The sequence below is a fragment of the Pleurodeles waltl genome, chromosome 3_1, assembly GCF_031143425.1.
Source record: "Pleurodeles waltl isolate 20211129_DDA chromosome 3_1, aPleWal1.hap1.20221129, whole genome shotgun sequence".
Classification (NCBI taxonomy): domain Eukaryota; kingdom Metazoa; phylum Chordata; class Amphibia; order Caudata; family Salamandridae; genus Pleurodeles; species Pleurodeles waltl.
In genome coordinates, this window is record NC_090440.1 from 799448874 (window position 1) to 799475657 (window position 26784).

Sequence of the window (26784 nt, forward strand, 5' to 3'; positions counted from 1 at the left end):
AAAACAACAGAGACTTCTCTTTGAAGTGGGCCTACTTCAAACACAGAAATGGGTATAAGAAGAGCACTCAAAACCCCTGAAAATCAGATTACTTCTGGAACCAAGAGGAACTTCTGCCCGGGAGAAGAGCTGGAGAAGCTGGAGGAGTACTACCCCTTTGTCTGTGCATTGTTAGGTTGGCCTACAGTAGCTTCTTCTGTCTGAGAGAGGACAAAGACTGACTTTTGTGTGACGTCCCACTGGTGAACAATCTCCAAGGGCTTGGACTGAGCTTGCCTCCTGTTGTTGAAGTCTCAGGGACAACAAAGACTTCTCTCTGCCAGCACCTGGGCTTTCTGCTGAGAGTCCTGCCTGCTAAGTGGTGCCCTAAGCTGTCTCTGGGCCCTTAGAAGGTGCAGCTGGTGGAAAAGGACAGAAATCCATGCAAAGATCGCCGTACGGAGAAACTTTCGATGCACCACCCGCCTCGCGGCTGACAAACGACGTGCCGCCGGCCTCGCGGCTAAAATCAACGATTCACCTGCATCGCGGCTGGGAGATCGACGCAATGCAGCTGGAGAAACGACACGCAACACCCACAGTGGCTGTTGCTAACAACGCAAGCCCCCATGCAGCCCGGTTTCTTGACACTGTGCGACCGGATTTCAACACATTGCTGGGTGCAGAAAATCAAGGCAAAGCCTGCCCGGACCCGATGTGCCCGTCCGGATTGATGCTGTCTTGTGGGAGTGAAGAACCGATGCATGCTGACCCGACCGGAGGAGGAACGATGCACGTTCTTGCTTGCCGGTAAGAAATCAACACGTTGCTGCCCTTTTTCGACCCCCACTCAGCCATGTGGCCTTATTTTGAAACTACCCATGTACTTTCTGTGAAATAACAGAGTTCTCACTGTTTTCTAAGGAATAAGACTCTTATTCTTTTTAAGATTCATAACTTGACTTGTGTATGTTGGAGTTTTATCGTTTTGGTCTTGTTCTGTTTAGATACATATTACCTAACTTTCTAAACCTGTGTTGTGTCAGTTTGTAGTGTTTTCACTGAGTTACTGTGTGTTGGTACAAATACTTTACACATTGCTTCTGAAGTTAAGCCTGCCTGCTCGTACTAAGCTACCAAGGAGGTGAACGGGGGTTAACTCAGGGTGAGTCTTCTTTACCCTGACTAGAGTAGGGGTTCTTGCTTGGGCAGGGGGGTAACCTGACTGCCAACCAAAGACCCAATTTTTAACATTATTATTATGACCAAAGTTCCCCCTCTACGGTCTGATCAGAGTGAGCACAAGGGTGACCTGAAGAACAAGGTTATGCACTGGTTAGTGCAGAACAATCTTTTCTCATTGAATGATGCCCACCAGATAATTCTAACCCGGAGAGAAGGGTGGGTGGGCCTCTTACGGAAAGACCATGGGGGCGGAATTGTATTATTATTAATTTCAGAACCCCCTGGATGGTGAGGAATATCCTGTGCAGGTCCTCTTTTTGCCTCCAAGATAGAAGTTCCCCGGAATTGTTCCCGCTAGGTGAATTTTATAGACATTTGCAACTGGGCCAGCCAGGACATAGATCCGTGCCCTGTATGCCGCCACGGTCTATATTGGCATACCCAGGCCCGATCCCATCAATAATGCACACTCTACCACCATGTTACTACTAAGCAATAAATATCAGACATTAAGTTCACTGTCAGATAATGACTGACTGTTATGCAAGGGGTCTGTAGCCTGCGAGAGGATGAGGTTAAGGGCAGAGGAAACAACCAAACATAAGATGGATACGAGCCCTAACAGGCTATTATTAGTTCAGCAGGGCAAGGATAATATCGGCACTGGGGATACAACACATAATGGGGACAGGGAACCAATTGACGTAGCTCCAAATGCAGTAAGCTATGGTAGGGAAGAATCAAAGGAACCAGGAGCCTATCGATAACAGCATTGGGCGCCACTGTTTGGCTACATGGAATGTGCAGGGCCTACGTAGGAAAACTGACACTGAAGAGTGGGGTTCATTAATCAGTAAACTAGATGTGGTTTGCATCCAAGAATCTTGGTGTACCTCACCTGCCTATGTGCATGGATTTACCTCACACTTACCGTCAGCTACACCATCACAATCTGAGAGGGCCAAGGGGGGGACTCCTGGTGCGTATTTCTAATAATCTCCCTGTAGTGGTTAAAAAGACCTTTATGGAGACCTCACATTTCCAATTGCTGTGGCTTAAGTACAAGAATAAGGTAGATATGGTCATAATTACCTACTATAACAACATCTTTGATGCCCCCCGATGTCGGGTTGCCCATGCCCTGGATCAAAGCCTAAATAAGTTTCTATACCCCATCAGCTCTAATCCATTATTATTTGGGCCGGGGATTTTAATATCTAGCCTTGCACCCGCACCTCCCCTTGGTCCTGTGGACTTACTACCCCCGATGGGACAGGATTTGACCATTTTTGCCATAATGAGTATGGAGAGGCCCTTAATTTGATGCTGTCCACTTTTGACTTAACGCTTATGGAACGGTAAGCATGGAGTTTCTGACAAAATAATTCCAAATCATAGGGGCCCCAACTCATCCTCCGGTATAGACCACATTATTTTGTCATCCTTTGCACTAAATGGCTGCGACACACCCTATACTGAGCTGACCCTACTTAGTGATCATGATCCAATTATCCTCCCTATGTCCTTCTGGGGGCCAAGGGATGTGTTTTATACTACCCCAAATCGGATCGAAGTACATAGAACCACATGGGTGAGACTGAAATGGGAAGACATTGAGCCTGCTGATATTCTGCGGGATGTTATATGTGGCTGCCTGCATGAAATTGGTTACTGCCTACAGGGGGATATTGAGGTACCTATGTTAATAAGAAAACAGAGGGGGTTTCAACCAGGGCTGCACATAAGCCAGGAGGAACCTTAAACTAGCCCTGCAGACATCTCCTAGAGACCCAATAGTAATTAAGCCCCTCTGAATAAAATATAAGAAGACACAGGAACAAAGGAAAAAGGAACTAAGGGAAGAAGCATGGTCCAAACTAGCCCTGGCGACCAAGACTAATAATATCAAACTGTTTTGGTAAACCGTTAATGCCCCCTTCCTTTCAGAATGGATGCCATCAGATCTGGGCTCAAGTGTAGACTGTGTAACATGTGTGGTTCACTACTCAAAGGTTTTTAAGGAAGGGACTGGATCTGTAGATTTTATCGGGGAGATCAAGCTGGGTCAACCCAACTATCCACAGATCACTACAGGTGAGGTTTACTCTGCTATCTTAGCTGGTGCTGAAGGTAAGGCCCCAGGTCCGGATGGTTTCCAGTGGATGTCTTTAAACATAACATCTTTTTTTGGGTACCAATTCTGACTAGAATATTCAATTCGGCCATGTCTGGTGACATCCCACCGACATGGTACACATCCATTATTATACCAATACATAAGAAAGGAGATTAGGCTGACCCTAAAAACTATCGACCAATTTCTCTGCTGGACTCCTCTTTGAAAACATTTAGTAGAATCATATTGGAAAGATTAAATGACTGGGTCGTAGAAAATAACATCTTATCACCGGTATAGTTTGGTTTTAGGAAAGGTCTAGGAACCAAAGAGCAATGTGTTAACCTAGACCTAATTATAGGAAAGTATACCAAGGCTTAAAAAGGTGCCCTATATCTCTGCTTTGCAGACCTCAGTAGTGGATTTGACCTAGTAGAACATGCTCTCCTCTGGCCTACTCTAATTGAGATAGGTGCCCCAAGCTATATCATCAATTTTTTGGCTCTCCTGTAAAGAGATCTGACAAGCAAAGTCTGTTTCGGCCAACTTGGAGAATGCACCACCTCTTTCAAGATTAGTAGAGGTATCCGCCAAGGTTGCGTTCTTGTCCCGTTATTGTTCTCTCTATACATTAGTGAGGTAGATAAACATTTGCAGGGTGTACAGGCCGATTTCCCCCCCCAACCCCCCCGTACGTGGCCGGATGTCCTGTGCCTGCCCTACTTTATGCAGATGATGTTGTCTGATCTCCAGAACACCCATGGGGGTCCAGAAGTTAATGTGTGGATTTGAACAGTTTATGCCATCTAAGGGTATGTAATCAATAAATCCAAAACATTTTCTATGGTCTGTGGCAAGAAGGTAAAGAAATGCAGAAGTCTTTATATTCAGAATATGGAGATTAGTACTGTCAACTGCTTTAACTATCTGGGGGTATTATTTTCTAGCAATGGAAAGTGGTACCAGCTGGTTTGCTCAGGTAGGAACAAACTTAGAAGAAAGTCATGTGCTATATTCAGATTTGCTAGTAAACTAGGGAGTCGCCCCATAGGCACTATGCTGGACATTTACAGGGCTAGAGTTGTTTCCACGGTTTTGTATGGTGCCAGGGTGTGGGGTTACACCAGAAGCGCTCACCTACAATTAGAGGATAATTATTTCCTAAAACGCATGTAATGTCTACCCACATCAGCCTTTAATTGGATCACGCATCAAGAAATGGGCATACAATATTTGGAAGATGTGTTACAGGTGAGACCTCTGCTTTTATGGCATAGCATATCGTCTAAGGAAGCCATTGGTTTTTACTAAAGATCTTATATTAGACTGTATGAAACTGGACAACACCATGTGTATACCCTGGATAGCTTTTATTCAATCCTCATTTAAATCTGTTTTTAACAAATCTATAAACCCTAATCCAGAGGACATGCTGTCATTATCAAAAAAATGTATTAAGGACACTTTTATGATATTTAAGGTGGGCGCTAGGAAGCTAACTGAATCTACCATAACAACTGTTGGTCTTTACTTGTCTTACTCATTGGATGCACGTATGCTTGGTTATCTTTCCATTGTCACCAACATGCAGCACAGGTTTGTGTTATTTAGACTAAGACTGTGAATTGCGCACCACCTAGTAGCCTTTCCTCAAACTAGGCCATGCCCTCTAGAGTCAGATAGATGTTCTTGTGATGCAGTTAGCAAACAAAGCACTTTGCATTTTGTCCTATTCTGTAAATGCTATGAATTTCTTAGAATCACCTACCTTAAACCACTTTTTAATGTACTTAATATAAGAACTTATCAGGAAGCACTGGAACTCTTGTTAGCCTTAGACTCCCCGAATGTATGCTACAGGGTGCTACAGGGTGGCAAGTTATATCCTAAAAGAAATTCATGTTAGGAAAAGTCTTACAGCACTCTAAAATTTGTTTTAAGTACCAATTGTATTTTATCTATTTTATAATGTTAAATTTTAATTTCCAATCTTTTTATGAGCTTATTGAAATGAATATTAAGAGGGTTCAAATGCACATGAACTGAATATGATAATGGTTGAAATGAATAGGAGACAACTAGGAATGAATATTGTACCTTTTGAAATGAATACAGTCTGGGTGAAAAGAAATATGATGTGTGTTAAAGTGAATAAGACCATCCTTGAAGATAATATGAAATTCTGGGACATAAATGTGTTATAAAATATTTAAATAAATATGACCCATTTTTTATTTTTATTTAATGGCATTCGGTCAAATGATAGTGACCTGCTTTGAAATTTATATTACGTGTACTAACATGGACATGTTACATCCTGAAATTATTCTGATGTGCACCGAAAAGAGAATAAATAATTTTAAAATGTAACGTGGACATGCACCATGTGGAGGTTGTGGTACAAAGACATGCAGTATACACAGTTTAGCGAACAAAGGCGAAAACATACTATTGCCCTTGTTTCAAGTTTTGTGGAACAGTGTTGCCATATGTTATTGAGTGGTGATATCACTCAGCTCAATTGCAAGTAATACTGAGCCTGATTTCAAAGTCTCATTAAAAGTTGCTGATGAAGTTGCCTGGCAAGTGGAAATACCACTGAAAAGTTTCACTTGCTCATGGCCGGCGGTATATCATTGCATATGACAACAGTGTGCCCACAAATAACATTCCAAAGCTAAGTGTATACAAATCATTATAAACATTGCTACAATTACTTTAAAAACACCACAGAACATGGTTCCTGGGTGAGAACATCATATACCAAGAGTTCACAGGATATATCCTAGATATAAAATATTGTCCTAGCAAGAAATATGTGGACATTTACAAAAAATCTTCCCCAACCACCTAAGAAAAAAAACCTATAATTACAAAATCTATGACCGTGGTAGAATCAATCTACCTCCCACCCTAGCCCCAACAATCCCTTATCAAGACAGCAACATACTAACACCACAATTTATATCCTTAACTAGCTCATTTCTAACTGACACCCTAACCCCAACTATCTAACAACCCAAGTTGAGAATGAGGATTATTTTCTAAACATCTTGTCCAGGGTCAGACCAACCCAAGAAAGCTCTGCAGGTCCTGAAATCAGAAGGTCCTGTGGATATTCCTCCAAAGTCTTCCTCCTGCTCCTAGCAGGTAGTAGATGGCTGTTTTTCAGGAGTGGAAGATTTTTTTTCCAGCAAAGAATTGAAATGGATTGAGAGTCCGTAAATGACTGCCAAGAGATGTGCTGTTTGAATCTAACTTTCAGGAATGATGGATCCACCCAGTAGGGCGCTCAGGTGACTCTGAGGTGTAGATAAATTGCTTTCTTACACACTGACAGGGAAGCTGACAAGCAAAAATGAAATATTTTCTGTCTTTTGAAATAATTTCTTGGTGATATGATGTCCCTCTGGAAATACAGCCCCATAACTACCCATAATTCAAGGTATGAAACATATCAGCTGTTTTAATACTGCTTAGTGCTATTGATTTTCTGGGACCTGAAGAAACCTAGAATTCGAAGGAGGGCTCATTTACATATTTAATAGGGGATATTGGAAATATCAGGCGCAGTATTACAATTACAATTACAATTCCTGATGTCTGTTCCTCATAATCAGAGCCTGAGAGCGGGGAATGTGGTGATTACAGTAACACTGCATGAAATAATTCAACACAGGTAATTCCTGGTATGATTCCCCTGGTAATTGTTCATTTCTCCTCCAGAATTTTGCTCTGAGATTTTGTCTACTTTTAGCAGCAAAGGTCCCTAATGAAAGGTGCCAGGCCTGCAGATTCATCACTGATATTTTATTCCCGGCCCTATAGGAATTACAGGTCTATGTTAAATCAAGGGACCTAGTGAGTTACGCCTGGGTACTCTCACTGCAAAAAGCAGCAGAAAACTGAGTGAAATTCCAGGAAGAATTACCAGGAGAATCAAACCCAGAAGTACTGATCATATTAGTAATCTCTCATCAAAACTATATAATCGATCCCCAAGAGTCATAAGCGTGAATACTACAGAAAGACTGAAATATGAATCCTTGAGGTGTTTATAAGTAATAGTGAGGTGAAGAAATATGAACATGAGTACAGTTAATGGATACGAATTGCACTGAAGTGAATAGAATAGTATTAGAAGTGAATAAGAATGTTAATAAAATTAATGGCTGTGACCCACATTGAGGAGAACAGCACACTCCTAGAACTGAGTAGGACTATTAAAATGAGTAGATATGAACCTAACTGAGATTAATAAAACACTCCCTGAAATGGAAAAGAAACTGAATGAAATGGCTGCGGATATGCTGAACTATGTGTGTAGCAAGGTGGTAGTATTATGTGGTATGACTGGGGAGTCTTACCATATAATAATAGCACATTACCCAGTAGTGGATCTCTGGTTCACCCTAGTAAACTTTAGCTCAGTCCTCGTAGTGTGGCAAAGAGCAGCCAGGCTACCTAGAGGAACATGTGTAAAGCATTTCACAGTACCAACATGGGCGATAACTAAATGACACAAATCAAAATAAATCTGACACCAATTTAGAAAATAAAGTCAATTTTTATGTAAATTTAGACACCACACATAACCGGAGATATGAATTTTAGAAGCTTTGGAAAAAAGGGTATTTTCACTATTTAAATGGCTCCTATTGAAGTCAATAGAGAAAATCAAAGTGTGCACTTGGACAGGAAGGCTTTGTCCTCCACTGGGGGACAAGTAATGACATTTCAAGGGCTGGTGAAGCCTTTGAGGCTCACCGCCTTGATTACCTTTTCACACTAGCCAGCCTGGGAGAGAGGAGGTGTCTCCGTCCTGTGGAAGTGCTAGCACAACCAGTAGGACGGCAGACTTGTGGTGGCAGAGGCTTGAGAGAGCCCTCCAAAACAGCAGAGAGCTTGGTAACTCAGTGGGCACCCTCAAAGGGTGCCATCTGGGCACATGCTAATTAATCCTGAGCATAGGCATCATGTTCAGGGTTAAAAAGCAAGATGTTTGATGCCAAACACAGGGGTAATCGGCCAGGCCGGCACTGAGCTGGACATCTGGGAAGTGCCCAGATGCCAGTCCATGTTATCCTATGGACCGCCAGTTACTCATGATAGCATTACATTTTAAATGCTATCACTGGGTCATATATGCTCATACGTACAAGTCCTCAATCACAGTACAATGCACCCTGCCTCCTGGGCTGTTGGAGGCCTGCCTTAGGGATGACTGACCTAGGGCAGTAAAGAGACTCTCCCCGCACCTGGTGTGGGCAGAGACTCACTCGAGGAGAAGCCTTCATGTGCAGGCTGGCATGGCAGCTCTGTAGTCTCACTTTTACTTGGGTCACCCAGAGTGGCACAATCAGTGCTGCAGCCCTGGTGACCCCTTACCCACCCTTGCCGTGGGTACCACTGGTACCATTTAATAGGAACTTACAGGGATGGTAAAGTCCTTGCCAGTTGGCCTATGCAATTCGACATACAGGTTAAGGGAAAGAGCACAAGTACTAAGGTCTGGGTAGCAGGCCTCAGTACATTAACAGGTCAAAAACAACAGCAAAAAGTGGGGGAGTGACCATCCATAAAGGGCACTTTACTACAATGTTTATAACACAAACTGAAGAGCACATGACTCTGGCAGCAAGTCAAAGTACAGTTCAATGAAGCTGCAAAGCTCACATTTGAAACTGACTCTTTCTTGAGCTGACCACAGATCAGGAAAGATCTCTAGTGTAAGCAGTATTTTGTGAAAATGTGGTGCAAAAGAAAACATAACTTATCTTAAAGGTAGCTATGTCCAAGACTGGCTGAGGCCAAAGACAAAATCGTTACAGGTGGTGGGGTTAAACCTCTATTCAATTAGCAACCGTAGTCCTCATTGGGGAAAAACCACAAGCAATCCCTGAATTTTCTTGTGCTCAACCCTCAGTTACCTTAGCACATAGCAGTGTAGCTTAACTTGGAGGCAATGTGTAAAGTATTTATGACACTGAACTTCAAATAAAGTGAAACACACCGCAAGAAAAATCCCACATAATTTTTGAAAAATAGAGTCCATTTTCATATATACTTTAAGACAAAAATGACAAAAATCCACTCAGTAGAAACAGAGATATGCAATTTTGAAGAGTTCAACGAAAATAGTGACAAAAACACAAAGCTCCAACTGTGCATATCAGCCTGACTCCAGTGGAGCACGAACCAGCTATAGGGATTCAATTAGGCCCACTGAACAAGAGTACCTTAAATCCTGGTTGCAAAGAGTTTCAGAGCCCTGTGTCAAGTATGTGTTGCACAACAGAGGCGATGTGCTGGTTTCCGAGGAGTTGCAAGGCTGTGCTGCTGTCATATGGACTCTTGTAAGGTAACAGGACTGCTGGATTTGGGGCGGCAGCACCTCTGCGTTATAGGTGACTGAGTCACTCCAACACCAGTTGGCAGCTGTTGGTCCAACCCTCCCGGCTCACTAGCAGTACCTCACCAAAACCCAACCAGTAAAAATTATTTCTGGCAGCCTTGCCTGGAACTTTGAAAACCCCTCAGGACAATCATGGTGAAACAAGCCTTACCCTTTTCTCTCCACATACAAGTCTCTTACACACACAGAGGCATAAAAAGAGATGCAGGACAGTTTTCAATACATTTATTGGAAAGACTGAAATCTATAATAAAATGCATGAACTGCAATGATTAGGATAATGAGGAATAACTAAATCAGCATTGTGAAAATTAGAGATGTAAATAGAAACAACCCCAACATATTGTCATAACATGCATATACAATTCCTACCTAAAAGACTAATCTCTTGCCCCTAAGTGAGAGCATGTTTATGTAAGCCGAATCTGTCATACGGTGTCCATGAGAAGCACACCCCACCCCCATTAGCTTGGTACAAGGTCAGACTGCCAGTCTCCAGATCAGAATCCATGAAGACACAAATGCTTGGGTCTACCTAAAACTGCCATGCAGCATGGATGTGAATTCTGCCTGGAACCCCCTCTGATGCCTTTTGTCCTGCAAGATGTTTTTATAGGGGCCATGTTTATGTTCAGGCACAGAAACCTGATGTGGGTATGTACCTAAGTTCTGAAATGTTTATGTAGTCTTGGTGCCGGCAATACAAAATATTCTGTGCCTTGCATTTTGTTGTTGTAATTCCGAGGAAACAACATGATGCAAAGTATGTCATCCATAGCACTGATAATGATGCTTTCGCAGAATAACAGCTGATAATGGAATTAAAACAATGCCACTAAAGAAGCAATAATACAATGAATAAAACTGAATACAGAAATACAGAGCATGAATACTGGTTAAATGGGCACAGGCCGCAAGCCTAAGCTAAGCTCTCACTGTGCCCAAGTGACTAACTAAAATGTACTCACATCTCTGTGAGGTCCTGCGTCATCTTTGAGGATCCCGTCAATTACGGTTAGTAATGCAAAGCCGGCGTTGAGAATTTGTCAGGCATTCGAGATGATGCATTAGCTCCAAGGAACTGTGAGGCTGCCATGCGAGATCCTGCTTCATTGTCAAAAAATCTGCTGAGGGCTTGTGATGGGATTGAAGGTGCATTCCGCAGCCGAGGAGCATTGGTTCCAAGGAGCTGCGAGGCTGCAATGCAGAGCTCTGGCGCTGGGAAAGACCATGCAGCAGAGGCGATGCAACGCTAATCCTCAGGGTTGTACCGCATAGTAGCACAGATGCATACGTTCTGCTGGATCCAAGAAGTGAGATCAGGCTCACTTCCAGGTTCCCAGAGCTGTGGTGGCACCACTTGGCAGGGAAGGACTAGCAGATGGCAGAGTCCACGTGCTAGGTTCAAGGTTGTTGGAGCTTTGTATCCCTGAGGCGCTAATCATAAGATCAGCCAACTAACCATTGATGTCATTGTTGGTTCTTGAGTTCAGCAGATGCAGATCTAGTCCTTCTCACCCAGGCAAGAGGGCGACAAGGCAGCAGACCAGCTGAGAGGCAGTCCTTCTTCCCGGCAGAGTCAACAGGTTCAGAAATGAACTAAAGAGCTGCCACCTGAGGTCAAATATTTATACCAGGTGCCTCATTTGAAGTGGGAGAAGCTTCTAGATGTTTCTTTTTGGAGTGCACAGGTTTCCTGCCTTGGATCCGCGCTAACTAGTATGCAGCCCTTTGTGTGGAGACATGACACAGCCTAGTGTAATCAGGGCTGTGGCCAGCTGTGACTTCCCATCCTGCCAGTAATGGCCCATCCAGGCACACCTGAGCTCTCTATTGTATGTGACTGTTTAGGAGGAATACACAAAGCCAACTGACAGTAACACTCAGTCATGTGACCCAGGGACAGACTGCAGACAATAAGTGGCAACAGCAGGAAAATGCCAACTTCCTAAAAGTGACATTTTCAAAATTGTAATTTAAAATCCAGCTTTACCATAAAAAAGGAGTTTTCATTACCATTCCAAAGACACCAAACATGAACTGATTACCTGTTCCTGTTTGGAAGTTACAGCTTATTAAATGGAATAAGGAAACTCAAATGTTATCCTGTGGAAGAGGTAGGCCTTACAGTAGTGAAAAGCAAATGTAAGAGTTTTTTAGCACCAGGACATTCAAAACTTAAAAGTACATGTTCAGTGTTTTAAATACACTGCATCCTGCCCTCTGGACTGTCCAGGGACTACACTGGGGGTGACTTACATTTATTAAAAAGGCAATTTTGCACCTGGGTCGAAATGGCAGTTTAGAACTGCACACACAGGCTCCAATGGCAGACCTGATACATGTTTAAAAATCTACCTAAGTGAGTGGAACAATCAGTGTTTCAGGCCCACTAGTAGCATTTAATTTACTGGGCCTGGGCACTGGTGGTAGCACTTTACTAGGGGTCTATAAGTAAAGTAAATATGCCAATTGGGTATAAGTCAAATCTATCATGTTTTAGGGAAAGACTGTGAACACTTTACCACTGGTTAGCAGTGGTAAAGTGTGCAGAGTAGTAAGACCAGCAAAAACAAGATCAACTAAAATAGAGGAGGGATGAAGTCAAAATGTTTAGGGGAAGATCACCCTAAGGCTGGCAGGTCTATTAGTAATGCCTTTTAGTCCTCCCACAAGTTCGCCTTAGAATGAACCATGCCAGTGTTTTGTCAGAAGTAATTTTCGGTGGATAATGTGAGCTCGTCTTCCGCCTCCCTCTGTCTGTGAAACCACACTTACCAAAACTGGCCATAATGAGTAAATAGTCTGATATTCCCTTGGCTAGGAACCCAACATTTGAGAACCTGTGTTTGTGCAGACCCTGTGTGAACAAGTAATCCATACGTGAATAGACGCGATAAGCACCCAGTTAGAGAGAGAAAAGTGACTCCTTAGGATTGTGGCAGCGTCCTACATCTGCTAGCTTATTAGTTGCTGCAAATTTCAGTAGTTGTATGCCATACCACCTGAATATGTCCTATCTACCCTGTCATCCATGGTAGCGTTGAAATCCCTTCCCACAATCAGCAGACCATCAGGAAGTGCAAGGAGATTTTTACTCAAATCCCTGTAGGCGAGGTGGGAGATAGAGCTGATCACAAGGTTTGTGGAACCCCAACTACTGGCCATCAAAGCATTCCTATGCTGTTGGTCTCTCACCATCTGTTCCACCTGAAACAAACAGGACCTTTTAAATTAGTAAGGCACCCTCTAAGAGTCAGTAGTGTAACTGCAATTGGAGTGCTACCCGGTATCCTCCTCTTCTTAGCATTAAACAGTTATCTCTCAAGAGATCGGTCTGCTAAAGAAACACCATGTCTGGGCCATGGCATTTCAAATATTGGAAAATAATGGCCTATTAATTTTACTGCCCAGCCCATTCACATTACAGGCTTTTCTCAGGTTGAGGGCATCTCCCTAGGACAGCCATAATATGGCAATGTTGGTGTCTCCCTGCTGTAGTCAACCCCTTCTACTAACTTTGTGTCTACCATGTAGTGTTGTGCCTCCAAACAAGAACTAAAATGAACATTCCCAACCATCCCTAGTTCGTCCCCCAGAGGTCCCTCCATATCGCCCGGTGCTGCAGGCTCAGAACTCCCCGGTATTCCAATTCGGATGAAGCCTGACGCCCCAGAAGGTTAAAACAGCCTATTAGAACACTAAACAGCAATCCAATGTCAAAGAATAGTACACACATTTTTTTTTTACCCCTTGGCTGTCCAATGTGGTCCATTCAAAGTTATAACATTATCTGCTGTAGTCATAGTATGGTGGTGTAGCCGGGTGCCGGAAATCCTGGCTACATGCGGTGCCGATACACGGAGCGAGAAGTGCCCGGGGGGGGGTCCCATAGACGCTGCGGAAGCCAGGAACCCGGATATCCGGGTTCCCGAAAGCCTAAAAAGAAAAGATGGACAATGCATGCGGCGCGTAGAGAGAAGGAAGGAAGGACGCGGAGGGGGGGGATGCCGAGACCCGAGAGGAGAGTGAAGACGAGGAGGACACGAACAAGAGCAGCACAGACCTCGAGGAAGGAGAACCAGTTAACCGAGGTACATTGACCTACATAGACGACCCCACGGAGGGACAAGAAGGTCCCAGAAGGCAGGAGCTCTGCCACGTCCCTGGAGGGGCATGGCTACAGCAGGTACGGTCCTGCCTAAAGGATAAAATAAGGGCTATAGTGGGAAGGGAGGAGGAGGCGAGTAGAGGGAGGTTGGGAGGGGAGTTTGGGAAGGGATAATAGTATCAGCACGAAGGGGAAGCACTAATCACCTAACACAGAGCAAGAGTGATTCTTTTGTTGGAAAGAAGGTTTTGGACTCCACAGAGGTGAAGGAACGGGACCCTATAACTCATACCCACCCTTTCCTATTTTCCTTTTCCCTTGGATTGGAGTCTTACACCAAATCACCGCCACCCATATATATTTATATTTATATATATATATATATCTGTCTCTCTCTCCACCCTCTCCTCACACTAAATCATACAAACCAGTCACCCAGACTTACCTACATTTCGTTCCTTTTATTTTCGGTCTACCTGACGACACCACCGCCGGGAAACCGCTACCGGGAACCATAAGCAAGAAGAGAACAAAGGAGATCACCAAAACATAGTGAGAAAAGACAGTGACTGTTACAAAGACTTCAGTAATTTACAATAAAACCACTTATATTCAATCACGCACCTGAGTGTCTCATTTTTCCCTATCGCTATACCCACTGCTACAGTGGTGTCAGAAGTGGGACAGGAGTAGCGATAGAGGACAGCCCACTGAGAACATCATGGAAGTGAAGCCCACCATAGAGGATATGATACAACAACTCGCCGAAGGCCAGCGTCATCTTCAAATGGTATGGGAAGCTCAACAGAGGGAAGCCAAGGAGGATAGAGAGGCCCTCCAGAATGCACTAAAAAGCCAGGCCACTATAATGGGAAATAATCAGTTGGTGAACGAGACAGCCCTCCAAAAGTTAACGGATAACATTGCTGCCAGTAAGGTCCACCCCAACGTACCGAGTTCGGTCCTCCAAAAGTTTCAAGAGGGGGAGGACCCCGATGCGTTCTTTACAAACTTTGAAAGGGTGGCTTCTTCCGCCCAATGGCCCGAAGAGCGATGGGGTCAGTATGGAGCTCCCTTATTAACGGGCATCTTCCAAACAGCATATCAGGCAGCCAATCCGGATGGGACAACCCCATACAAGGAAATCAAGAAGAGTATCCTGGAACGTGTAGGACACGACACGGAGTACTACCGCCTAAGATTCCGTAAAATAAAATGGGCCCCTACCGAAGACCCCAGTAGACTGTATTATAGGGTAAAGGACCTAGGACTTAAATGGCTAGGGCCTATAGGACCAGAAAGGGAAGACGTCATAAAAGCAGTCCTGCTGGAACAATATTTGGAATCCCTTCCCCCGCTCACACGTAGTTGGATTCGACAACACCTTAAGGTCGATACCACTATGGCAATTGACCTGGCCTGCGCCTACCACCGGTCGACTTAGTTCAGGAGTGGACCCTCCAAAATGACAAGCCCTTCGACCCGACCTCAACCAGTACCTGCTCGGTCCTTTTTCCGAAAGATGGTCGAAGACACTCCCTTGCCCAGAGCAGGCGAAAAACCTCCTATGCAGCAACCTCAGTGCTACAGTTGTGGCGAATGGGGGCACATAGCACGGGCCTGCCCTCGTAAGGAGGACAAGACAGAGCCTATGGAGATCGGGATAACACGGGGAAGAGTCCTTTGCACAGGGAAGGGCAACCCTAGATACATGCAGGAGATAAGAGTCAATGGCAAAACCATTAAAGCCCTAGTAGACTCGGGATGTAGTCAGTCAGTCCTTAGAACCGGTTTGGTTGAACTACCAGAACATCAGCCACAACAATGGGTTTCCATATGCTGTATCCACGGAGATAAGAGGGAATACCCCCTTACCTCAGTTCTTCTCGAGTGGGAAGGGAAACAGGAGGAGGTCCCAATGGGGATTATAGACCGCCTGGTCGAAGAGTGTATCATAGGGACGGATTATATAAAATTTCCAGAACTATTACAGAGGGTAAAAACAAGAATCCAGTTAGACTCTTGGTGGGCAGAGGCTCCCTTTTCGGACATCCCAATAGAGAGCGAACCCCTCCGTTACAAACCTACTAAACGGGAAAAGAAGCGCGAGAAACAACTATATTGGACAGAGGAGAAGGAAGAGAACTCAAGGAAGGTTTTGGGCACTATCCCGACCCCCTTACCCTCCTTCCGTAGCAGTCAACGGGAAGACCCGTCCCTTCAACATGCTTGGAAAGGAGCCAAAACAGAAAGTACAGGCGAGGTGGGTCCATATTTCCTTATATGCAAAAATCTCCTGTACCGAGTCATCAAACATGACAATCGTGAAAAAAGACAATTAGTGGTACCGAGCCCTACCGAACACAGGTTCTCTACCTTGCTCACAATCAACCGGGGTGGGGGGGGCATTATGGTAGAGAGAAAACGGAGGAATACTTATTACGTCAGTTTTATTGGCCAGGAGTTTATGCTCATATCCAACGGTTTTGTACCCAATGTCCCAAATGCCAATTAGTAGACCCAGGACCTCAGAGAAAAGTTCCCTTACAACCCTTACCGATAATAGACATTCCCTTTTCCAGAGTTGGAATGGACTTGATAGGCCCCCTTCTCCCATCCACCAAAGGGTATACCTACATTTTAGTCCTCGTTGATTACGCCACCAGATATCCAGAGGCCATACCTCTCACAAGTATGAGGAGCAGGAATGTAGCCCAGGCCATGATTGGCTTCTTTTCCAGAGTTTGGTTCCCTAGCAAAATCTTAACTGATCAAGGTACACCATTCATGTCAGCCTTAATGGCACACGTCTGTAAAATATTGGGAGTCAAACAACTTAAAACATCGGTATATCATCCACAAACCGATGGCCTCGTCGATAGGTATAACCGCACCATAAAATCATTGTTGAAGAAAACCGTCTCAGAGTCAGGGCGAGACTGGGATAGGAAGCTCCCACTGGTTCTCTACGCCATAAGGTCCCACGAACAAGCCTCTACGGGACATAGTCCTTTCGAGCTGTTTTTTGGGCGACAAACCCGTAGTTTATTAGTTATGGCGCCGAGACATGGGAAGAAGAAGAAGAAGGCAAAAAACATTATTAGATTATGTCCAAGAACTCAAGTCCCAACTACAAACAGTATGGGAAGACGTTCGCAACCTTATGGAAAGGGCCCAGAGCAAGCAAAAGAGTTATTATGATCAGGGTGCGAAAGTAAGACAACTCCAGCCCAACGACAAAGTCCTCATATTACGTCCCAGTTCCGACAGCAAGCTATTCGCCAAATGGCAAGGCCCCTATACAGTTGTAAAACTGGTCTCCCCTGTAACATACCTCGTAGCATTATCTCAGAACCCAAAAAGAGTACAGATTTATCATGTCAACTTGCTAAAGAAGTGGGAAGAACCCACTATTCTCTTGCCCCCTGTAGCGAGGGGTTTTATGGTAACACCCGAGAAACCCTTAGATATTGAGTTATGTCCCACAAACCCAGATACATCCTCGGGACATCCTCATATCAATCCAGATATATCAAAACCCCAACAAAGACAGCTGAATAGCCTACTGGCTCAGCATACCAGCTTCTTTTCAGGAAAGCCGGTAAGACAACACAAAAGTGTTCGTACATATGGCCCTAAGTTCCTTTTTGGGGTTAATAGAATATTACAGACGGTTCATACCCAATTATTCCACAATAGCAGCACCCCTTACCGACCTGTTACAGAAAAACATCCATCCAAACTATCAATCTTGACTGCAGATCAACTATCTAGTTTCCAACATTTAAAATCCTGCCTCATGACTGAACCGGTCTTGAGATGTTCCGACTGTCCCCTTTCACCTACAAAGCGATGCCTCGGACGTGGGGTTGGGGGCAGTATTGTCTCAAGCAAACGAAAACGGACATAATCACCCTATAGTATTCATTAGTAGAAAGCTGATACCTCGGGAACAACATTATCCAATAATCAAGAGGGAGTGCCTAGCCATTAAGTGGGCCATTGAGAATCTACAGTACTACCTTCTGGGTCATCCCTTTATTCTATATACTGACCATGCTCCTCTCATCTGGTTGGCCTCCCACAAGAATACGAACTTGTGCATCCTCAGGTGGTTTATGGAACTCCAACCCTTTTCATTTCAGGTTTGTCATATCCCAGAGAATCTCCAGTACACTGCAGACTATCTATCCCATTATCCTTGGACCACGGAACTCCATTAGTCCTGTTCTTGGGAAGGGAGATGTAGCCGGGTGCCGGAAATCCCGGCTACATGCGGTGCCGATACACGGGGCGAGAAGTGCCCCGGGGGTCCCATAGACGCCGCGGAAGCCGGGTTGCCGAAAGCCTAAAAAGAAAAGACGGACAATGCGCGCGGCACGTAGAGAGAAGGAAGGACGCGGAGGGGAAGGACGCTGAGACCCGAGAGGAGAGCGAAGACGAGGAGGACACGAACAAGAGCAGCACAGACCTCGAGGAAGGAGAACCAGTTAACCAAGGTACATTGACCTACATAGACGACCCCACGGAGGGACAAGAAGGTCCCAAAAGGCAGGAGCTCCGCCACGTCCCTGGAGGGGCATGGCTACAGCAGGTACAGTCCTGCCTAAAGGATAAAATAAGGGCTATGGTGGGAAGGGAGGAGGGTGGAGGAGGCGAGTAGAAGGAGGTTGGGAGGGGAGTTTGGGAATGGATAATAGTATCAGCACGAGGGGAAGCACTATTCACCTAACACAGAGCAAGAGTGATTCTTTTATTGCAAAGAGGGTTTTGGACTCCACAGAGGTGAAGGAACAGGACCCTATAACCCATACCCATCCTTTCCTATTTTCCTTTTCCCTTGGATTGGAGTCTTACACCAAATCACCGCCACTCACTCCGCCCATCTCTCTCTCTCTCAACCCTCTCCCCTCTCCTCACACCAAATCATACAAACCAGTCACCCAGACATACCACTTATCTACCTTTTCATTCCTTTTATTTTCGGTCTACCTGACGACATCACCACCGGGAAACCACCACCAGCTACCGGGAACCCTGAGAAAGAAGAGAACAAAGGAGATCACCAAAACATAGCGAGAAAAGAAAGTGACTGTTACAAAGACTTCAGTAATTTCCAATAAAACCACTTGTATTCAATCACCCACCTGAGTGTCTCATTTTTCCCTATCGCTATACCCACTGCCACAGGCGGCTTACAGTTCGTATAATCCAATTTCAGCATCCTGATTGGATAGAACCTCTTCTAGAGAGGCCATAGGGATCCCAGTTCTGTTTCTGAAGTGGGAGCAAAGTCTACTCAGTTCCCAGAATTAAGTTTCCATCACACCGGTAATGGTGGCAGTAGTGGTTATATTTCGTGTGGCACCACCCGTGCCCCCCACTCTCGTGGAGTCTGCAAAGCCAACAGCATCTCTGATATGGCAGAGTTGTCGCCCAATAAAGTGTCTATTTGGATCCCTTGGTTTGCCTGGGTGTCGTCCCTCATTAAAGTACTTGACCGGCATTTTGCAGGTATCCAGTAGTCTAGCAAATCCCACACCTCCTCCAGTATAAGGAAATTCCAAGATTTTAACCTCTACTTTTATTGTGTTTTCATCACATCGAAGGAGCACCATTGATTTTGGACATACATTGTAAAGTCTAGGTACACCCTGATAGTGATTATACAGTCTTTTACAAATAGAATTACACTTGGACCCTCAGCCGTGTTTGTCACTTTCACCAGGTGACTATTATTCCAACAGAACTGTCCTTCCACAACAGCCTCAAGTCACACCATCATCATGGTGTTATTGTTTTAAGTAGAGCTACTGTGAATTTCAGCATCTGCACCTTTAGTGCTGTGAGTGTGGTGGTTTCCACCATCTTCACTCTTTGGCTAACGTTATGCAGGTCCGTGCGGAGCAGACCACTCTCTAATGCAACAGTGTCTATTTTCTTTTGAATGTTGCTTTAGTGTCCTTAAGTGCCACCATCATGTCCCTTAAAATGGGTTAATCATTCATAGCAGTACCCTCTTCTGAGTCTGGGTGATGGGCCCGGTGGGCAACTTCTCATACCCCTAACACCACCAGTTGATCCGATTTGTCAACGAGAAAGGCATAGCGGTCCATCTTTGTTGCTATGCACTTTTTTGGTAGCATTCTCGCAGCTCATAGTACAGCCTTCTGGCCAGGCGGTTCACCTCACCAATGCTTATATAGGCATACTGGGGGGTAGTACACTGGGATGTTTTTTGCCCCCAGTGCATCAGGAATAAATGGCTATTCAATGCCTCCAGCATCAGAGACCCATTAGCCTCAGCTTAATGGTGGCCTGTCGACTTTTGCCTTTGCTTAACAATGCCTTTCACCCTTAAGTTTACAGGAATCAAGAATGTCGTGTTGGGACTGGAACATGGGACCCCCAACCAGCCCTACAGTGGTCTGCGTGCACTCACCAAGGACAGAAATCAGGGAGAGAAGGTTCATTCCTCGACCCCTTTATCGAGTAACCACTTGACATCACAGGCCTTATCGCAGTGTCAGGTCTCCATTAGTATTCTGCTGCATGTTATTTTTCTGCAGCCCGGGTACTGCAGCACCTAGACACCGTGTCTCCATGATATATCTGGCAGGAAAAAGGCTTCTGTCAGTTCACCATCAGGCACTGCATTCCTCCATGGCTTTTTTTACATTGGGTACCTTTTTACATGATATTTGGGGATTGGCTATCAGCGGCAGCTGGGTTCTTTAAGGAAGCGGACATCTTGTCCGAGCCCTAGCCATGCCCGTGTCAAAATGTAAGATTGACGTGTGAGTTAAGAGAGGTGATTTCAGTTTGTAGAAATCTTTGTGTGCTGCGGACTGGAGTAAAATCATTTTACTCTGTTCTGTGTTACTCATGGAACATGTTGGTGCAAAATGCCTTTGACCCTAGTTTTCAGAGGTTCAACTTTATATGCTATCTGGGATGGTCAGCACACTTTCTAAGGTGAAAGGTTTATTGCTGACCTTGTATTCCTGGTCCTATGAGACTGACAAAGGCCACAGTGTAAAGCCCACAGTCCCAGTGAGTTTTACCTGTGGGCTTTGGATCCAAAAAGCAGCAGAAAACTCTAGGTAAATTCCCTGAGGTATATACGATGGGAGCATATGCCAACAGTGTACCCTTAGAGAAGATATCACCCATGACAAATAGGTGAGGCAGGCCCTGTAGATGACAGTCCATTGTAATGTTGGGCATTACATTTCAAGGTGGTAACAAATGAAACTTTACTCTTATGTAGCTTATATTCCAACATCATTCATGGGATAAAGCCGCAGTCACTGAATTTCCTGAGTTGCTAGTGTCACGTCATTAAACAATCACTACCACTCAGCATCACCTTCCTCTCCAGATGCAAACCCCTGCAGCTTCCACCCAAAACACAACTAGCTTTCCTGAATTCCTGCTGTAACGCATTGCTCAAATTCATGAGGTTGACAGTAGTAGAAGAGTCCCATGCCCTGGAATTGACCACCACTTTGTTGTGCTAAAATACATCTCTGCTGCGGTTGAAAACTCAGTCACTGTTGTCATCACCTCACCTACACCCATTCTAAAGCTGATATCATTGTGGAGGAAGAGGAGGACTGGCAGGAAGATAATATGCCAACCAAATTGGTAGACGTAGAGGCCTCAGGCCATCATGCCAGGACTAGCCGGAGCATTGAAGTTGTATGGTGTTCGTGCAGTAACATTCTGAATAGATGCAAAATAGAATGTTAATCTGCACATGACTTTAAATGTTGGCATTGTCTGCATATCTTGCACTTAGGTGTTGTCTCGATTTTTGTGGGTACAACAGAATTGCTGTAGTGATTTGCAAATATTATCATTGGCTGTGAGCAGGAGGAAGACTTTGGAGTAATGTCATTGCAGGAGCAGCAAAGCTTTCTTGGGCTGATCTTACCCAGTCAATGACATCCAGAAAGTAATCCTTATTTGCCGCTTGGGATGTTAAATAGTTAGTGTTAGGGTGAATGAAATGAGCTAAGGGTATAGATTGTAAAATATACGTTTCTTTCCTTAATTTGGTTGAGATTTAGGTGATGTTAGTATGATGCTGTGGTGAAACAGGATATTTGGGGCAAGGATGGGAGGTAGATTGAGTCTGCCAGGGGTATAGATCCTGAATTTATTCATTTTGCTTCTTGAGTTGTTGTTGGCGGTGTTGCTTAAATTAGTCTATTGGAGCTATTCAACAAGGTAACTTATATTTGTCAGTAATTTAACACACTTACAATTTTGAATAATTTTACTACATTTGGCTATTCACAAAATCCGTGTGTAATGTTACTCAAAAGTGTAGACTTACACATCTCCACCATCTGAAAAAGTAGAGGCTAGTCAAACTTGCAAGCCTAAGTTACCATTGGCAAATAGAAACAGAAGTAAGTGCAGCTCCACACATGGCCAACCACTGGAACTGCAACACCCTCCCCGTAGAAATAATTGAGGTACTGACTTGAAATAAAACCCCATAGCAAATAATGTTAAATTAAATTATTTAAAATAGTTGACATATAAATATAATATATTATTGAAAAAAATCTAATAAAAAGATACTTATTGTTTAATTATAAAAATATTTTAACAACCCTCTGTGAATTTAGAATTAATTTTGAATAATTATGTATCATGTTTAGTAATTATTAATGAATAATAACTTTTTTTTTACTTTAGACAGGAATTTATTTTTGTAATGTAAACATCAGACACAATCTTAATTTAATGTATTTTAATAAAGATTTAATTAAAAATTAAAATAATACTGTTGTGCCATTTTTTGTTTTATTCTGCATTTAAATTAAACATATGAAAGTAATTTATAATAATATTTAACCTCCCAGTATTTTTTCTAATTTATTATAAAGTCTAATAAACATTTGTTTTAAAAATTCCCTATACTTTACGATAGGGAGATCTACATCCCATCTGTGGGCTCTCTGTATGGTAAAGTCTAGGGAAAAGTTGAAAAGGTTACGTAACTCAACAAAGTTGCTAAAAATATTTCTATGTTAATTATTATAGTAAATTAATTTTATGTCTTTATTTTGAATATCGAAAAAATAAACCAAATTCAATATTTAATGATATGAATTTTTTTCTCTGAAGTTTATGTTAAAAATTTGAGAACCAAAAATACATTATCATGCGTTAATCCTTAAGAGACGTATAGAATTGATTAAAAGTAAAAAAAAAAAAAAAAAAGTTACTGTAATGTATGCATTCACAAAGTTAACATTTAATAATTAAAAAATAAACATTGTATTTTAGATTATATTTTTAAAAATAAAGTATGTTTATGTCTAGTTTTAACTATTTTAAATAATTTAATTTAACACTGTTTCCTATAAGTTTTTATGCTTAGTCCTTCCCTCCGTTATTTTCTATAAAAGGTTTTAAAGTATCAGTGGTTGGCCCATGTGTGGTTGCTGGGCTTAATGTACTGCTGTATTAGGTCACGCTTTGGCTGTAGTAACTTTAGAAATAAAGTTTGTGAATAGCAATAGCCTTACTCTTTTGTGTGCTGGTGCATGCCTCTTTCTAACTCCATACCTAGCACTCAGTATACCCCTCTCATTTAATAGTAAGTATGACTTTTTTCTCCAGCCACTTCCCCTGGTGCCTTCCACATACACTTGAAAGTAGTAAACTTACATGTGTGAGGATATTCCCAATGAAAAGATGGGGGTGGGTGGAGATGGGGATTTACACCTATAGATTTGTACTGCAAAATGCAGTTTTTGACTAGGCCCTAATATGTTGACACATTTCTTAAGACAGTATTTCACATCTAGGCTATAGGAACCATGTTCTGTGGTGTTGTTTTTTCATGTCAGTGTCATTGTGTGTGTAGAGAATTGTGTTTATTTAGCTTGGAAATGTTCTCTGAGCACATTTTGTCATTTGCCACAATATACCACCAGACATGTTAGTGAAACATTTCATGAACGTATAGGCAGCTTTATCAGTGGAGAATATCAAAGTGCTCCCTTCCATGGCAAGGTTGAGCCCACCTGGGAGTGGATACCTCACCAGGTGAGGACCCAATGATGAAGCATGCCGCATGATAGCATGTCAGTGAGGGTTCTGTAAGAACACATGTATGCATGTTGTGTGCCTGGTGAGCACTAAGGAGCATGACATAGTGACTGCTTGTTTTGGGAGAGGCCCTCCACTTTCCATGTATATCATTTCAGGAAAGCGTAATGGCTCCCCTATTATTGGTTTTAGTATGATATCAGTGTACAGCTGCAGGAACACAATATTGATAATACAGTGAGAGATTCCATCACATTAGTAACACATGAAATTTATACCTGTAACAGTTTAGAGTTCATTATGTACATATGCTCATGTGCGTGACATCAGTTTCATAATGGCTGGGAATTTGAGGCCTACTGATGAGGAGAGAGTCTTCTCTTGGCCAGTGCCCCTTTTTGCCTGACCAGTCTAACATTGGTCAGACGTTAGCCACGTCAGAAGTTTGCGGCACCTTGAACATATTGAAGTGAGAGCAAGTTAAGGCCTTTTTACATGGAATCATCCTCACAGAGGATTCACTTAAGAATGTGTCCCCTGTGGGGGGGGGTTTACTTGTCACATTTGCGCTACATATATTCTTGATAGATGCCCCTGTCAGAAAAGAATGGGCTCAAGTGGTATGGAGATGTATGCATGATTGGCTCATGCTAATAATTAAAACTGTGGAACGCCAGTCTGATGCCTTACTCTTTGAAATACAGAGCTGTGAGAACAACTTGAAAGTTAAGGGTCCTAGGTGGTCATTACAACATTGGCGGTAAAAGGCGCTTACCGCCGTGCAGAAGACCGCCAATACACCGCCGCGACCGTGGAATCCCGCCACAGCTATTATGACCCACATCTCGGAATACGCTGAAATTCAGACACCCACACAAGTCCGCCACAACAAAGGTCAGTGTTAAACTGGCGAAAACAAAACCTCCACCTCCACGCCAACAGAAACACGCCCATGCTATTACGACCCACGAATCCACGCGGCGGTCATTCAGCCCTGGTATTCCATTGGCGGTACACACCGCCGCGCTCAAAATACACACACATCTCCAAAACACCGCCACATTGGACAATTCAAAATACACACACCTGATACACATACAACCAACACTCCCACACACCCAACACAATATAAAACACACACCCACATCACCCACAAACCCCTACGACCAAAAAATAGAGACGAAGGCCAGAGAGAGAGAGCACAGAATAGACAACCCCACCACACAGAGGCACACAACACCATCACCCACACAACATCCACGCACAAAACACCACACACCACTACACATCACCACACTCATCAACACATACACCACCCCACACATCACCTACACCACCCCATGTCACGCCAAAGACACCCCTGGTTTTCCGAGGAGGAGCCTAGGGTCATGGTGGAGGAAATCCTACGGGTAGAGCCACAGCTATTTGGCTCACAGGTGCAGCACACATCCATAGCCAGGAAGATGGAGTTGTGGCGCAGAATCGTGGACAGGGTCAACGCTGTGGGACAGCATCCAAGAAATCGGGAGGACATCAGGAAGAGGTGGAACGACCTACGGGGGAAGGTGCATTCAGCGGTCTCCAGGCACAACATCGCGGTTCAGTGGACTGGCGGCAGACGCCCACCTCCTCCCCCACAACTAACAACATGGGAGGAGCAAGTCTTGACCATCATGCATCCAGAGGGCCTCAGAGGAGTCGGTGGAGGAATGGACACTGGTAAGTCAAATCTTAACTATCATATCCCCCACCCTACCTGCATGCTATCACACACCCCCACCCTCACACCCTCCCCTATCACTCCAACTCCTCACTAATGTACTAATAACACAAACCACACATCCCAACACCAAGCCCTGCATGACATAACAAAGCATGGACACCCATCACCAAAGCATGCTCACTGCACATACCCAGAACACCCCCCAACCATCATCACACAAGCCCCCCCACAGGAATGCTTGCACTGGTGTACACGGTGAGCCACCCATTGCACACCATGACACACACATATGCAATAATCATGCACTTATGCACCAGCAGGATCACGAAGGACCGTCACCACACCGGAGGGTCCAGACAACTCCACTCCACCCACAGAAGAGGCCCACAGTGACGAAAGCAGCTCTGCCCTACTGGATCCTGATGACCAGCCCGGACCATCGTGGGCCTCGGGACAGTCGGTTCCCCTTGCACAGGCACAGCCCAACACTGACCTTCCACCCTCTGGTAACACCAGCACAGCACCCACCCAGCGGGCCCATACCTCCCTACCCAGGACACGTCAATCAGCGGTGTGTCCACCACTACAGGGAACCCAGGATAACCCACCACCCCAACAACAACAGGGACCTGGGGGCAGTGGTAGTGGCACACGGTCCGGGGGACGGAGGCACAGGAACACAGTGGAACTGGGAGGGCTGCTGTGCGACAGGGGGCGGACAGGCCAAGGGAACCCACTCTCCACGAGGCCCTATCCTCCATCATGGGAGCATACCACCACTCCCAGGAGACGATGGCGACGGTCCTGCCCAAGTTTCAGGACACCCAGCGCCTGCAGGAGGAACAGTATTTGGGGTTCAGGGAGGAGCTCAGGACCATCAGCTCCGACCTGGGCACCATCGTAGGGGTGCTGAAGGACATACAGCAGACCTTGAGGGACACAGTGGCACTCCAAGGGGCCCCTGACACTAGCATGGACGATGAACTGCCCACCACCTCCGCCAGCGCTAGTGGACAGGATGCCCCGCCAGAGGACCACCACACCAGCACCCCACCCCCTGCAGACGGACAACCACCACGCAAGCGGTCCCTGAGATCCAGGAACAGGACAGAGCAAGATGGCAAGACCCCCGCCAGGAAATGAGACCACCCTGATTGTCCTCCCACTGTCCCACTTTGTTACCC

At 44.5% G+C, this 26784-nt stretch overlaps 1 protein-coding gene across 3 annotated transcripts in view; it reads left to right on the forward strand.

The window, feature by feature from the left end:
• STK33 (serine/threonine kinase 33) overlaps positions 1–26784 on the forward strand; it is a 788409-nt gene that overhangs the window by 241068 nt on the left and 520557 nt on the right. The window lies entirely within an intron of this gene.